This window comes from Heptranchias perlo, chromosome 8, assembly GCF_035084215.1.
Source record: "Heptranchias perlo isolate sHepPer1 chromosome 8, sHepPer1.hap1, whole genome shotgun sequence".
NCBI lineage: Eukaryota > Metazoa > Chordata > Chondrichthyes > Hexanchiformes > Hexanchidae > Heptranchias > Heptranchias perlo.
Window position 1 is genome coordinate 61,696,529 of NC_090332.1, and position 15,232 is coordinate 61,711,760.

A 15,232-nucleotide genomic window follows, 5' to 3' on the forward strand; every position below is an offset into this window, starting at 1 on the left:
CTTAAAGGAAGTGGCTACTGAGATAGTGGATGCATTGGTTGTAATCTTCTAGAATTTACGAGATTCTGAAAAGGTCCCAATGGATTGGAAAACCACCCGTATTCAAGAAGGGAGTGAGACAGAAAGCAGGTAACTATAGACCAGTTAGCCTAACATCTGTCATTGGGAAAATGCTAGAATCCACTATTAAGGAAGTAGTAGCAGGACATTTGGAGACTCATAATACAATCAAGGAGAGTCAACATGGTTTTATGAAGGGGAAATCATGTCTGACAAATTTATTAGAGTTCTTTGAGGAAGTAACGGGCAGGGTGGATAAAGGGGAACCAATGGATGCAGTATATTTGGATTTCCAAAAGACATTCGATAAGGTGCCACATAAAAGGTTACTGCACAAGATAAGAGCTCATGGTGTTGGGGGTAATATACTGGCATGGATAGAGGATTGGCTAACTAAAGGAAAACAAAGAATTGGGATAAAAGGGCCTTTTTCAAAATGGAAATCTGTAACTAGTGGGGTGCCACAGGGATCAGTGCTGGGGCCTCAACTATTTACAATATGTATCAATGACTTCGATGAAGGAACAGAGTGTCTTGTGGCCAAATTCGCTGATGATACAAAGATAGGTGGAAAAGCAAGTTGCGATGAGGACACAAAGGGCTCGATGTTACCAGGGCTGCGCGCCCGGCAAAAGCAGTCTGCCCCCCCCGCGCGATCGCAGCTTAATTGGATCCACTTACCTGGTCTTCCGGGTTCCCCACTGCTGAGCTGCGTGTCGGGCGGACTGCACATGCGCAGCAAGGTCTGTCAGCTGGAGGAGCTCTATTTAAAGGGGCAGTCCTCCACTGACAGATGCTGCAACAAATAGCAAAAATTACAGCATGGAGCAGCCCAGGGGGAAGGCTGCTCCCAGTTTAATGATGCCTCACTCCAGGTATCATTAGATGGGGTGAGGAGGAGGGGGAGGACAGAGATCTTCCCCCCGGCGAGCGGGAGGAAGCGGCCTGCCTCTGCCACCAGGAAGGCCTGGCTCGAGGTGGCAGAGGAGGTCACCTGCACCACCAACATATCGCCCACCTGCATACGGTGCAGGAGGCGCTCCAATGACCTAAGTAGGTCAGCCACAGTGAGAACACGTAGTCTTTCCCCTACACTCCGTCTACCACATCACCGCCCCCACCCCACATCTCCTTCTGCACTGCCAACACTACTCTGTCACATCACCCCTCACACCCACTCAAAGCTCATCCTCATCTTACCTGCACTTACTCACCTCGCCAGTACTCATCCCACCACTACCACTCAACCCAATCCCCATACAATCTCATGGCTCTATCTCATACTCACCCTCTCGTGCATCTCTTTCACAGTCAGCCTCAATCAACCTGCCACTACCTGTGCTGCAGCCACAGGGCATGCATCACATATGTACAGTAGGCAGCGTAACGCAAACATGTCGTGAGCATGAAGGGGATGCACAAGGGTGTTTGAGGGTTTGTCATGGTTTTTACTTATATTGAATTTCTGACCAACTCACATTACATATTATATTGGCACCACTACTGCCACATCTTTGCGAATCTTGTCTGGTTTATGCAATAATGCCCTTTCCTGAGGATCACAATGAAGACCCACAACTGATGACACCCATTGTGTCACTGCAGAGTGGGTGTAGGTGTATTTGCAGGGCTCTTTTGTGCAGATGACTGAGAGATGTCGGCGAAGGATGCGGAGGAGAAGTTGTTGAGGGCAGTGGTGACTTTGACAGTGACAGGTAAGAAGATGGTGCTCGGGCCAACCGGGAGCAGCTCGGCATGAAGGAGGCTGCAGATGTCCACGACTACATGTTGAGTGACTCTGAGCCTCCGTGTGCACTGCTGCTCAGAGAGGTCCAGGAAGCTGAGCCACAGTCTGTGGACCCTGTGGCGAGGGTAGTGCCCTCTGCGACGCATCTCTCTCTGCAGTTGCCCTCCCTCCTGCTGTGCAGGTGAATGTGTCACAGCACTCTGTTGTGGAGCTCCATGTGTCAGAGGTGGACGGCGTGGCCGCGAGGCTGGTGAAGCTGGTGATGCTGTTCGCCCTCCGAGGAGGTCATGACTGCAGCTACGGCGGCCCCCATCCGGAAGATGTACATCTGAGGGGGTCCGCAAGGTAGGTACATGTCTCTAGACCCCAGGGTAAGTGTACAAGTTGGTGAATTTTCTTGTCAGGAGGAGGGTGGTGGAGGCCAAACTTTGTCCCAAGTGACAGAGTGGCCTCCTGCAATGAGTGAGGGTCTCCCCCACCCCCACCTGTCAAATGGACCTTTGCAGCTGCCACAGGCTGATAGCTGCAACCCGTCCATTTCAACTGGGAGTGTTTCCCCCAGTATGGGAAACAGTCCCAGTTGTCTGTAAAATCCTACCCCTCCTCACATAATCCCTTAATCAGGTCTGTTAATGACCTGAAATAGCTAGGTAAATATTGTTAAGTGGCACCCCGCTGGCTTTAATTGCCTGCGGGATTCCCTTATGCGGGGGCTGCGTGCGCATGCCGGCGCGTCTGTGGGGAACCCGGAAGTGAGCGTGTTGGAGCCGGGATCCCGACCCGCTCCGGGATTCCCCAATTTTCAGAGCCCCCCCGCCAGGAATGCACCCGATAGCGGGTGCTAAAATGAAGCCCCACAGTGTCTGCAAAGGGATATTGACAGGTTAAGCGAATGGGCAAAAATTTGGCAGATGGAATACAATGTGGGAAAATGTAAAGTCATCCACTTTGGAAGGAAAAATAAAAAAGCAAAATATTATTTGAATGGAGAAATACTACAAAATGCTGTGGTACAGAGGGATCTGGGTGTCCTCGTACATGAAACACAATGTCAACATACAGGTGCAGCAGGTAATCCGGAAGGCAAACGGAATATTGGCCTTTATTTCTAGGGGGATGGAGTATAAAAGCAGGGAAGTGATGCTACAACTGTACAGAGTGCTGGTGAGACCACACCTGGAGTACTGCGTACAGTTCTTGTGCCTTTATTTAAGGAAGGACATACTTGCATTGGAGGCAGTTCAGAGAAGGTTCACTTGGTTGATTCCGGGTATGGAAGGGTTGTCTTATGAGGAAAGATTGAACAGGTTGAATCTATACTCATTGGAGTTTAGAAGAATGAGAGGAGATCTTATTGAAACATACAAGATTCTGAGGGGACTTAATGGGCGAATCTAAAACTCGGGGGCATAGTCTCAGAATAAGGGGTCGCCCGTTTAAGACGGAAATGAGGAGGGATTTCTTCTCCCAGAGGGTCATGAATCTTTGGAATTCTTTACCCCAAAAAGCTGTGGAGGCTGAGTCATTGAATACATTCAAGGCTGAGTTAGACAGATTTTTGATCAGCAAGGGAGTCAAAGGATATGGGGAAAGGGCAGGAAAGTGGAGTTGAGGTAAAAATCAGATCAGCCATGATCTCATTAAGTGACAGAGCAGGCTCGAGGGGCCATATGGCCTACTCCTGCTCCTATCTCTTATGGTCTTATGCCCGCTTTCTTAAAACCCCAGAAACTTGTGGCGGAAGGTATGTACTTCTTGAAGGTTTGACAACGTCCATACCAGTGTTTGATCTGGCAAGAGCCAGATGCTCACTAAAGTGGGCCACCTTCATAATGTGCAGTTGGGCTAGGCACAATTAATAGAGCAGGCAAGCTGCCTCGTCAGTCTGCTTACAAGATGGGGGTGCATAACTCGTAACTTTCCTCTATATTGCTTCAGGAAAATATTATTTAGTGCTCACTGAAGACTCCAAAGGCCTTTCCAATGGGTTATTGAGTCAACACACGGAAAGTAATCATCCAGGGGTCCCCCTCCATTGTACAACAGAATCTCCAGGTTCCTTTCCCACCAAATTTTGGGCCTGTCGATCGTCACACGATGTGACACAAACATCCACTATAATGTCTGCAGACACAAACAGAGCAGAAAACCCCACAACCCAGAATGTCAGCAATAAGCAGATCAACTCTGTGACCGCTGACGTGAGTCCTGCATGGTGTGTTGCATCACTGTGCCAGGATAAAGGACATCATGGAGAAGGTGCAGAACATTCTGTGGGGGGAAGGCGAACAGCCAGAAGTTGTGGTCCATGCGGGTACCAACAACATAGGAAAGAAAAGGGATGAGGTCCTGCGGTCAGAGTTTCAGGAGCTAGGGAGGAAGTTAAAAAGCAGGACATCAAAGGTAGCAATCTCTGGATCACTCCCAGTGCCATGCACCAGTGAGTACAGAAATAGGAAGATAAGGCAGGTTAATGCCTGGCTATAGACATGGTGCAAGAGAGAGGGCTTCAGATTCTTGGGGCATTGGGATCAGTTCTGGGGCAGGAGGGACCTGTACAAGGTGGATGGGTTGCACTTCAAGAGAGCTGGGACCAATGTCCTCATGGGGAGGTTCACTGGTGTTGTGGAGGAGGGTTTAAACTAATTTGGCAGGGGGATGGGCACCAGGATGTAGCATTAGAAAAGAGAAACAAGGTGCACAAAGGATTGGGAGAGACAAATAGCACTAGAGTAAGAAATAGCACACGATTAGGTGGGATCAGACTAAAAGGTTTAGAGTGCCTGTGTGTAAATGCACGAAGCATGGTAAATAAGGTTGGTGAGCTGCAGGCGCAAATAGCCACATGGGAATGTGATGTCGTGGCGATAACAGAGACCTGGCTCAAAAAAGGGCAGGATTGGGTACTAAATATTCCTGGATACAAGGTGTTCAAGAAAGATAGGGAAAGATAAAAAGGAGTGGGATTGACAGTATTGATTGAGGAGAATATTGCAGTGCTGGAGAGAGGATCAGGGGGGTCAAGGACAGAATCTATTTGGTTCGAGTTAAGAAACAATAGAGGTGCCATTACACTACTGGGTGTATTCTATAGACCACCAGCTAGTGGGAAGGATATAGAGGAGCAAATATGCAGGGAAATTACAGAGAGGTGCAAGAACTGTCGAGTAGGTGATAATGGGGGACTTCAACTATCCTAATATAGAGTGGGATAGTAATAGTGTAAAGGGCAAAAAGGAGGAGGAATTTCTGAAGTGTGTTCAGGAGAACTTTTTTGATCAGTGTGTTTCCGGTCCAACGAGGAAGGAGGCATTGCTGGATCTGGTTCTGGGGAATAAGGTGGGCCAAGTGGAGCACGTGTCAGTGGGGGAACATTTAGGGAACAGTGATCATAGTATCATAAGGTTGAGATTAGTTATGGAAAAGGACAAGGAGCAATCTAGAGTAAAACTACTTAATTGGAGGAGGGCCAATTTCACTGGGTTGAGAACGGATCTGGCCCAGGTAAATTGGAATCAAAGATTGGCAGACAAAACTGTAATTGAACAATGGGTGGCCTTCAAAGAGGAGATGGTTTGGGTACAGTCTAGATACATTCCCATGAGGGGAAAGGTAGGGCAACCAAAGCCAGAGCTCCCTGGATGACGAAAGAGATGGAGAGTAAGATGAAGCAGAAAAAAGGGGCGTATGACAGATGTCAGGTTGATAATGCATGTGAGAACCAGGCTGAATATAGAAAGTACAGAGGAGAAGTGAAAAAGGAAATAAGAGGGGCAAAGAGAGAGTACGAGAATAGACTGGCGGCTAACATAAAAGGGATTCCAAAAGTATTCTATAGGCATATAAATAATAAACGAGGAGGGGTGGGCCTGATTAGGGACCAAAAAGGAGATCCACGCATGGAGGCAGAGAGCATGGCTGAGGAACTAGATAAGTACTTTGCATTTGTCTTTACCAAGGAAGAAGATGCTGCCAAAGTCAGCAGAGGAGGTAGTTGAGATACTGGATGGGTTAAAAATTGATAAAGAGGAAGTACTAGAAAGGCTGGCTGTACTTAAAGTAGATAAGTCACTCGGTCTGGATGGGATGCATCCTAGGATGCTGAGGGAAGTAAGGGTGGAAATTGCAGAGGAGCTGGCCATAATCTTCCAATCCTCCTTAGATGGGGGGGGCGGGGGGGTGGAGAATTACAAATATTACACTCTTATTCAATAAAGGGTGTAAAGATAAACCCGACAACTCCAGGCTAGTCAGTTTAACCTTGGTGTTGGGGAAGCTTTTAGAAATAATAATCCGGGACAAAATTAATAGTCGCTTGGACAAGTGTGGATTAATAAAGGAAAGCCAGCATGGATTTGTTAAAGGCAAATTGTGTTTATCTAACTTGATTGGGTTTTTTGATGAGGTAACAGAGAGGATTGATGAGGGCAATGCGGTTGATGTGTTTATAGACTTTCAAAAGGCGTTTGATAAAGTGCCACATGATAGGCTTGTCAGCAAAATTGAAGCCCACAGAATAAAAGGGGCAGTGGCAACATGGATACGAAGTGGTTGTTTTTCGGACTGGAGGGAGGTATACAGTGGTGTTCCCCAGGGGTCGGCACTAGGACCACTGCTTTTCTTGATATATATTAATGACTTGGACTTGGGTGTACAGAGCACAATTTCAAAATTTGCATTTGACACAAAACTTGGAAGTGTAGTAAACAGTAAGGAGGATAGTAATAGACTTCAAGAGGACATAGACAGGCTGGTGGAATGGGCGAACGCATGCCAGGTGAAATTTAACGCAGAGAAGTGCAAAGTGATACATTTTGGCAGGAAGAATGAGAATGACGAACCGGATTCTTTCCCCTCAGTCTGGTTCAGCAAGAACTGATTTGAGTGCACCGTAAAGTTCAAACAACTTTAATAGCAGATCTTAGTCTGTAGCTTCAATTCAGATTCCTGAGAGAATCCGAACGATTCTAACAGAATAAGGAGACAAAGACAAAGACAAAGACTCATACCTTTATACAAATCCATAGAGGTTGGAACATCATTAACACAAGAGTCAACACCAATCATAAGCCGGGCACAGGCTGCCATGCGGGGTTACATTATTTCCGGCCAATCATAGATAATCCATGTGCTGTCCATGTTGCTATTAGACATCAAAGGGGATACTTCCTCACTTTCCAACTTGGAATGTTCTTCCCTGTTCCTTCTGTTCCTTATCTCCCAACCTGGAATGTCTTTCAACTTTGGCTAAGCTCGTTACCTATATTGATCTGCCATAAACACGGAGACATTCAGACCAGTCCTTGACTCACATCAAAGACCTATCATTGATAAGACAATGCAGGCCTGCTGACTAAGCAAACATATGGCCCAGCAGGAGGGCCAGGCCACTTGTACCAATCTCAGTTACTAACTAATTAACCCTTTCTAACCATTTTGCATTCTGCTTCTTTGCCACGTAGGCATTTTAATATTTTACTAAAAACTGACCACGTAGGGATTCTCAAGGAGAGGCAATATAAACTAAATGGTACAATTCTAAGGGGGTGCAGGAACACAGAGACCTGGAGGTATATGTGTACAAATCTTTGAAGGTGGCAGGACAGATTGAGAAAGCAGTTAAATAAGCATACATGATCCAGGGCTTTATAAAACGTAGCATGGAGTACAAAAGCAAGGAAATTATATTGAACCTTTATAAAACACTGGTTCGGCCACAACTGGAGTATTGTGTCCAATTATGGGCACCGCACTTTAGGAAGGATGTGAAGGCCTTAAAGAGGATGCAGAAAAGATTTACTAGAATGGTTCCAGGAATGAGGGACTTCAGTTACGTGGATAGACTGGAGAAGCTGGGGTTGTTCTCCTTAAAAGAGAAAAGATTAAGAGGAGATTTGATAGAAGTATTCAGAATCATGAAGGGTTTAGATAAAGTGAAGAAAGAGAAACTGTTCCCATTGGCAGAAGGGTCGAGAACCAGAGGACACAGATTTAAGATGATTGGCAAAAGAACCAAAGGTGACATGAGGAAAAACTTTTTTACGCTGCGAGTAGTTATGATCTGGAATGCGCTGCCTGAAAGGGTGGTGGAAGCAGATTCAATCGTGGCTTTTAAAAAGGAATTGGATAAATACTTGAAGGGAAAATATTTGCAGGGCTACTGGGGAAAGGGCAAGGAAATGGGACTAACTGGATTGCTCTTACAAAGAGCCAGCACTGGCTCGTTGGGCCGAATGGCCTCCTTTAGTGCTGTAACCATTCTACGATTCTATGAACTCGAAGAACTAAGGACCCCACACCACACAAACACCTCTGTTTATATATGTATCAAAAAAAAGCAAAATAAAGATAGTTTGATTACCACAAACACGTCAGTGATTGGTTATGATTTTTACTAATTTCCATGACTATTGCACGATTTAACCATGATAGTAATATAATGAATGTTACCATGACAATGCCAACAATTACGTGACAGGAAGCGGAGATTTACAACATTAAGAGTTCCATTAGGGTTGTAACAGTGTCATCTACAAGAGGGAAGCATTTCATTGAAAAATATAGGGGGTTAAATTGGTTAACCCCCAAAAATGGGCACCGGGATTGCGATGCGCGATTAACCCACACCCGGTCTTTGCAATGCAGGCAGCACGTAACATTCGTGCTGCCTGGTGATTTCAGTGATTGCTGCACGCAGCCAGCGCGACCTGCGCTTTTGAGTAGCTGCACACATCAGCAGGGGCCCAGATATCGGGAGTGGCTAGAACTACTTAAAGGCAGCCTGCACCTCTTAAAGGGGAGGTGCACTGTGGCAGCAGGAAGTGGTGGAAGTGAATCTGTGCTGCAATGTAGTGCAGCACGGTGATGATGGGAACTCTGGAATTTTTAATGAGCAACAACTTGGCTTCTCAAAGTTTGCGGGACTCTTATATTTTCCAAATATAAGATACGGGTCTGAACGGAGATCAGAAATCGCACACGTAAAACACAGATGCAGGTCAAGTGCTTATATTTTAAAACAATTGTTTTATTTTAAAATATTGAATAAAGGTTGTTCAAAACTAAATCCCGCACCCTCCAACCTGCACACCAGACCTCACCAATCTGCCGATCTGAGTTTGTACCAGGCCTGCAAGAGACCGTGCACCAAGGCTCTCTGCTGATGCACTAGAGGCCTTGGTGCAAGAGGTGGACAGAAGAAAGTACATCCTATATCTTCAGGGGAACAAGAGGCCCTCCAGGCATGTGCTCCCAAGGCAGTGGAAGACAGTAGGGGACGAGATCAATGCCAGGAGTATAGCACCACAAACATGGATGCAGTACAGGAAGAAGTTCAATGCTTTGACAGGAGTGGTCAAAGTGAGTGAGGTCAACTGTCAAGTGACATCTCCTACCAACTGCACCACTAGCCACATCCACTGCTCCACACACTACACCCCCATCACCCACATACCAACAAACTCTTTCCATCAGTATTCAACTCTTCCAATCAGATGCTTTATCTCACCCTCACACATTACCACTGTTGCAAGCCGTGCATCCACAACTCACAGGTCACACACACTGGCAGCTATTCAACCATGACAGCCACATCACCCAAACATCCTGCAGGACACTCACCGACACAGGTCCCACTTTCTTGTCGGAGAAGGTGGCACATAACAGAAGGCAGCAAGTGACAGTGGCTCCATGGAACATGAACCTGCTGTCCTCTCTCAGGATGACAGCATTCCTGTCCCACCCCTGCCACTGCAGGGCCAGTGCCCTTGCTGATGCCTGTCCGCTAGCCAGCCCACTCCCTGCAGAGTTTTGAAACGTTATTATAGGAACATAGGAAGATAGGAACAGGAGTAGGCCATTTAACCCCTCAAGCCTTTTCTGCCATTCAATGAGATCATGGGTGATCTGTGACCTAATTCCATATACCTGCCTTCGCCTCATGTCCCTTAATATCTTTGGTTAACAATAATCTATATATCTCAGATTTAAAATTAACAATTGAGCTAGCATCAACAACCTTTTGTGGAAGAGTGTTCCAAACTTCTACCACCCTTTGTGTGTAGAATTGTTTCCTAACTTCATTCCTGAAAGTCCTGGCTCTAATCTTTAGGCTATGTCCCCTAGTCCTGGTATTCAAGTATAGGAGACCTCCAAAAACAGGTACAAATGCATCAGCAGCCAGAAGCAATAATCCAGCAACTAACCTGTAACTCCTGCATGATCCCTTTAAATAGCGGGGTCCTCCAGGCTGTTTAAGACCTGTTCAGATGTACAAGGTTAAGCATGGGGTTCCAAAATAGCAGCGCTCCCTTTAAATCAGCATTGCACACTGATTTACGTCATAATCTCCCTACTCTACATGCTGCCGGCTTTTGTTAGGTGTGCAGCTACCTTTACCAAGATGGGGTCTACCTTTACCAAGATGGGGTCCTGCGCACGTCACGCCGGACGTGTGCGTGCGCATCTCAGATGCTACTTTCGGGGTTTCGGTGACTATGTAACTCCGACAGAACGGGCGCTACGCAGCCCAATTTAGCTCCCATACTCTGTTTTAGTCAGTCACCATTGTGTTGTCCCCTCTGCAGGTTCCCAAGGATGTCAATACAATATCACTTTTCTATAACATCTCTTAAACAGTCCCATTATCTCAGCTCTGATCTTCCCACATGGTCTTTTCCTTCTTGGGGTTGATTCATTCATCTTCGAAAGTGTTTGATCTTCAGCCATATATCACACATGCAATGTCGATCACAATTTCCTTTGTTGTGTTGTTGCATGAACATTTCTTCTCATTATTTTATGTTGACCTCCCAGCTAATACCCAACATGCTCCTGACACAGTGCGCCCACTTCTACTTCCGTGCCTTCATTAAAGTCCAGCTCCCAACATCATGCAGAATACTTATACTCTCTTATAATGCTGTAAACAAATTACTTCCAACAAAGCGATCCAGTCGAGGACGTCAGAAAATATTATCTGAAAAACAACTTACACTCCATGCATCGCATTTGGACTTAAAATGGGATTGTTGCTTTAAATGTTATTTATAATATATAGAAAATATTTCATCCTCTTAAATAATTTGAAATTACATCGCCATGGGATAGCCTTGGTTTTGCACTCTTGGTGTGCCGCAGGATAGGTTTCTGAGCTCAGCCAAATAGACATAAAATACAAAAACAAAGAGGTAATGATAAATTTGTACAAGGCAATGGTTAGACCAAAGTTAGAGTACTGTGTGCAATTTTGGGTGCCCCATTATAAAAAGTACATTAAAGCTATAGGAAAAGTGCAGTTTGATTTACCAGGTTGATACCAGGCATGAGACACTACAGTTACAAGGAGAGGCTTGTGATACGAACATACGAATTAAGAGCAGGAGTAGGCCATTCAGCCCCTCGAGCCTGCTCTGCCATTTGATAAGATCATGGCTGATCTGATTGCGACCTCAACCCTACTTTCCCGTCCACCTACTATAACCTTTGACTCCCTTGTTAATCAGGAATCTACCTAAGTCAGCCTTAAAAATATTCAATAACCCTGCCTCCACCACTCTCTGGGGAAGGGAGTTCCACAGACTCACTACCCTCTGAGAGAAAAAATTTCTCCTCATCTCCATTTTAAATGGGAGACCCCTTATTTTTAAACTGTGGCCCCTAGTTCTAGTCTCTCCCACAAGAGGAAACATCCCCTCAGCATCTACCCCTTCTAGTCCCCTCAGGATCTTATATGTTTCAATAAGATCACCTCTCATTCTTCTAAACTCCAATGCATACAGGCCCAACTTGTCCAACCTTTCCTCATAAGATAACCCTCTCATCCCAGGAATCAATCGAGTGAACCTTCTCTGAACCGCCTCCAAAGCAATTATGTCCTTTCTTAAATAAGGAGACCAAAATTGCACACAGTATTCTAGATGTGGTCTCACCAATGCCCTGTACAACTGTAGCAAAACATCTCTACTTTTATATTCCATTCCCCTTGCAATAAATGACAACATACCATTTGCGTTCCTAATCACTTGCTGTACCTGCATACTAACTTTTTGTGATTCATGTACGAGGACACCTCAGAGTTCTGCAATTTCTCAACATTTTAAAAATAATATACTGCTTTTCTATTCCTCCTGCCAAAGTGGACAAGTTCACATTTTCCGACATTATACTCCATCTGCCAAATTTTTGTCCACTCACTTAACCTATCTATATCCCTTTGCAGACTCCTTGGGCTCGAATTTAGCAGGCCTGCGGGTTCCCAGCGCGTGGTCCTCCGGGAGCGTGGTCAACACGCTCGGCGAAATTAGTGGGTTGCCCGCGCGATCGTAGCAGGGAACCCACTAATAGGAATCAATTACCTGCTCCTCCGGGGTCCACGGCGCTGGCCTGCGCGTCGGTCGGGCTGCGCATGCGCAGTACGATCTGTCAGCTGGAGGCTCTCTAGTTAAAGGGGCAGTCCTCCACTGACAGATGCTGCAACCAATGGAACAAATTGCAGCATGGAGCAGCCCAGGGGGAAGGCTGCTCCCAGTTTAATGATGCCTCACCCCAGGTATCATCAGATGGGGTGAGGAGGAGGGGGAGGACACAGATCTTCCACCCGGCGGGCGGGAGAAAGCGGCCTGCCTCTGCCACCAAGAAGGCCTGGCTCGAGGTGGCAGAGGGGGTCACCTGCGCCACCAACATATGGCCCACCTGCTTACAGTGCAGGAGGCGCTGCAATGACCGCAGTAGGTCAGCCGCAGTGAGAACACAAAGTCTTTCCCCTACACTCCGTCTGCCACAACACTGCCCCCACCCCACATCTCCTTCGGCACCGCCAACACTATTCTGTAATATCACCCTTCATACCCACTCAAACCCCATCCTCATCTTACCTCCACCGACTCACCTCGCCAGTACTCATCCTGCCACTAACACGCAACCCAATCCTCATACAATCTCATTGCTCCATCCCATACTCACCCTCTCGTGCATCTCCCTCACGGCCAGCCTCACTCAACCTGCCACCACCTGTGCTGCAGCCACAGGGCATGCATCACATATGTGCAGTAGGCAGCGTAAGGCAAACGTGTCGTGAGCATGAAGGGTGTCTGAGGGTTTGTCATGGGTGTTACCTATATTGAATTTCAGAGCAACAAACAGCACACATTATATTGACACCACCACTGCCATGTCTCCGCGAATCCTGTCCGTTGTGTCCAATAATGCCCGCTCCTGGGTATCACTATGAGGACCCACCACTGATGCCACCCATCGTGTTACTGCAGAGTAGGTGCAGGTGTATTTGCAGGGCTCGTCCGCGCAGACGACTGAGAGACATCGGCGGTGTAGCCGGCTGCACCCTGGAAGGATGCGGAGGAGAAGGTGTGGAGGGCAGTGGTGACTTTGACAGCGACAGGTAAGCAGTTGATGCTGGGGCCAGCCAGGAGCAGCTCGGCATGAAAGAGCCTGCAGATCTCCACGACTACATGTCGAGCGAATCTGCGCCTCCCTGTGCACTGCTGCTCGGAGAGGTCCGGGGAGCTGCGCCTCGGTCTGTGGACCCTGTGACGAGGGTAGTGCCCTCTGCGATGCGTCTCTCTCTGCGGTGGCCCTCCCTCCTGCTGTGCAGGTGGGCGTGCAACAACACCGTGTTGGGGGGATCCACGTCTCTGCGGCGGACGGCGTGGACTGCGAGGCTGCTGGTGCTGGTCATGCTCTTCGTCCTCCGAGGGTGTCCACACACCACCCATCTGGCAGGTGTTGGTCTGAGGGGTTGTGCAGGGTAGGTGGGTGGTTCCTCGGACTGGGGTTGCAGTTTCGTGTCGGTCTGTCCTCTGGCTTGGCGGGGGGTGGTGGGGGGCAGGGGTTGCCCTATGTGACGCAGTGGCCTCCTGCGTGGGTGAGGGCTGTCCCCCGTGGAGTCCACCTGCCACATGCTGCTGGCTGCAACACGCCTGGTTGGAGAGAGACTGTTTCCCCCAGTGTGTGAAGCTCACTGCCTTGAACCTAAAATCCCACACTTCCTCTTTTGACAGCTGATTCAGCTCATTAACTGACCTCAACAAGCAAGGTAAGTACACTCAAGTGGAACCCCGCTGGCTTTAATTGCCTGCGGGATTCCCACCAGCGGGGCTTGCGCGCGCAGCCCCGCACGTCAGCGCGGTACCCGGAAGTGGCCGGGATTTCGTCGCGATCCGGTCACGTGACCGGATATCGGGATTTTCCGGGCCCCCCCGCTGGAAACCCGCCGGAAACCCGACGCCAAAATCGAGCCCCTTATGTCCTCTTAACAACTTACTTTCCTACCTACCTTTGTGTCATCAGCAAATTTAACAACCATACATTCGGTCCCTTCATCCAAGTCATTGATATAGATTGTAAATAGTTGAGGCCCAAGCACTGATCCCTGTGGCACTCCACTCGTTACATCTTGCCAACCTGAAAATAAACCATTTATGCCTACTCTCTGTTTTCTGTTAGCTAACCAATCCTTTATCCATGCTAATATGTTACCCCCTACACCATGAGCTCTTACTTTGTGCAGTAGCCTTTGATGTGGCACCTTGTCAAAAGCCTTCTGGAAATCCAAGTCACATCCACAGGATCCCCTTTAACCACATTGCTTGTTACTTCCTCAAAGAACTCTAATAAATTAGTCAAACACGATTTCCCTTTCACAAAGCCGTTTTGACTCTTGATTACATTGAGATTTTCTCGTGCCCTGCTGTAACCTCCTTAATAATAGATTCTAGCATTTTCCCTATGACAGATGTTAAGCTAACTGGCCTGTAGTTTCCTGCATTCTTAGAAAAGTAGTATCCTTTCTACTAGGATACTGGGATTATTTCCAATGGAGCAGAGAAGGCCAAGAGAAGATCTAATAGATGTTTTTAAAATTGGTAGGGTGAATAGGGAATGACTATTTCCTCTGGTTGGAGAGTGGGTGATGAAGGGTCATTAATTTTGAATAGTCACTAAGAGAGTGAAGAGAGAACTTAAGAGAAATTTCTTTACAGAGTCGTTGGAACATGCAATTTTTGCCACAGTAGATGAGGTCGAGACCGTTGCCTCTTTTAAGGGAAAAGTGGATAAATATTTGAAGCAGAGGAAGACATAGTGTTGTGAGGAGACAGCAGCACAGTAGGATTAGTTTTGGAATGCTCTATCAAAGAGCCGGAATAGACATGATTGGCCAAATAGCCTTCAACTGTGCTGCAAAGATATTATGATTCCATAGTGGTGGATTCCCACAGGGGTTCTCCCGCTTATCCGGTGTAACTTTGTTTAGGCTGTTTTTCCAGGATTCCCACTGCTCATCCGCCAAAGTTACAGGAGAACCCATGGAGAAACTCACCCTATGTCTGTATTAATATATGAGGGATGCTGCATGGTGACTAGGCACTTCTCACAGAGAGGGAGGGAGCGAGGGGAAGAGTTACTCCA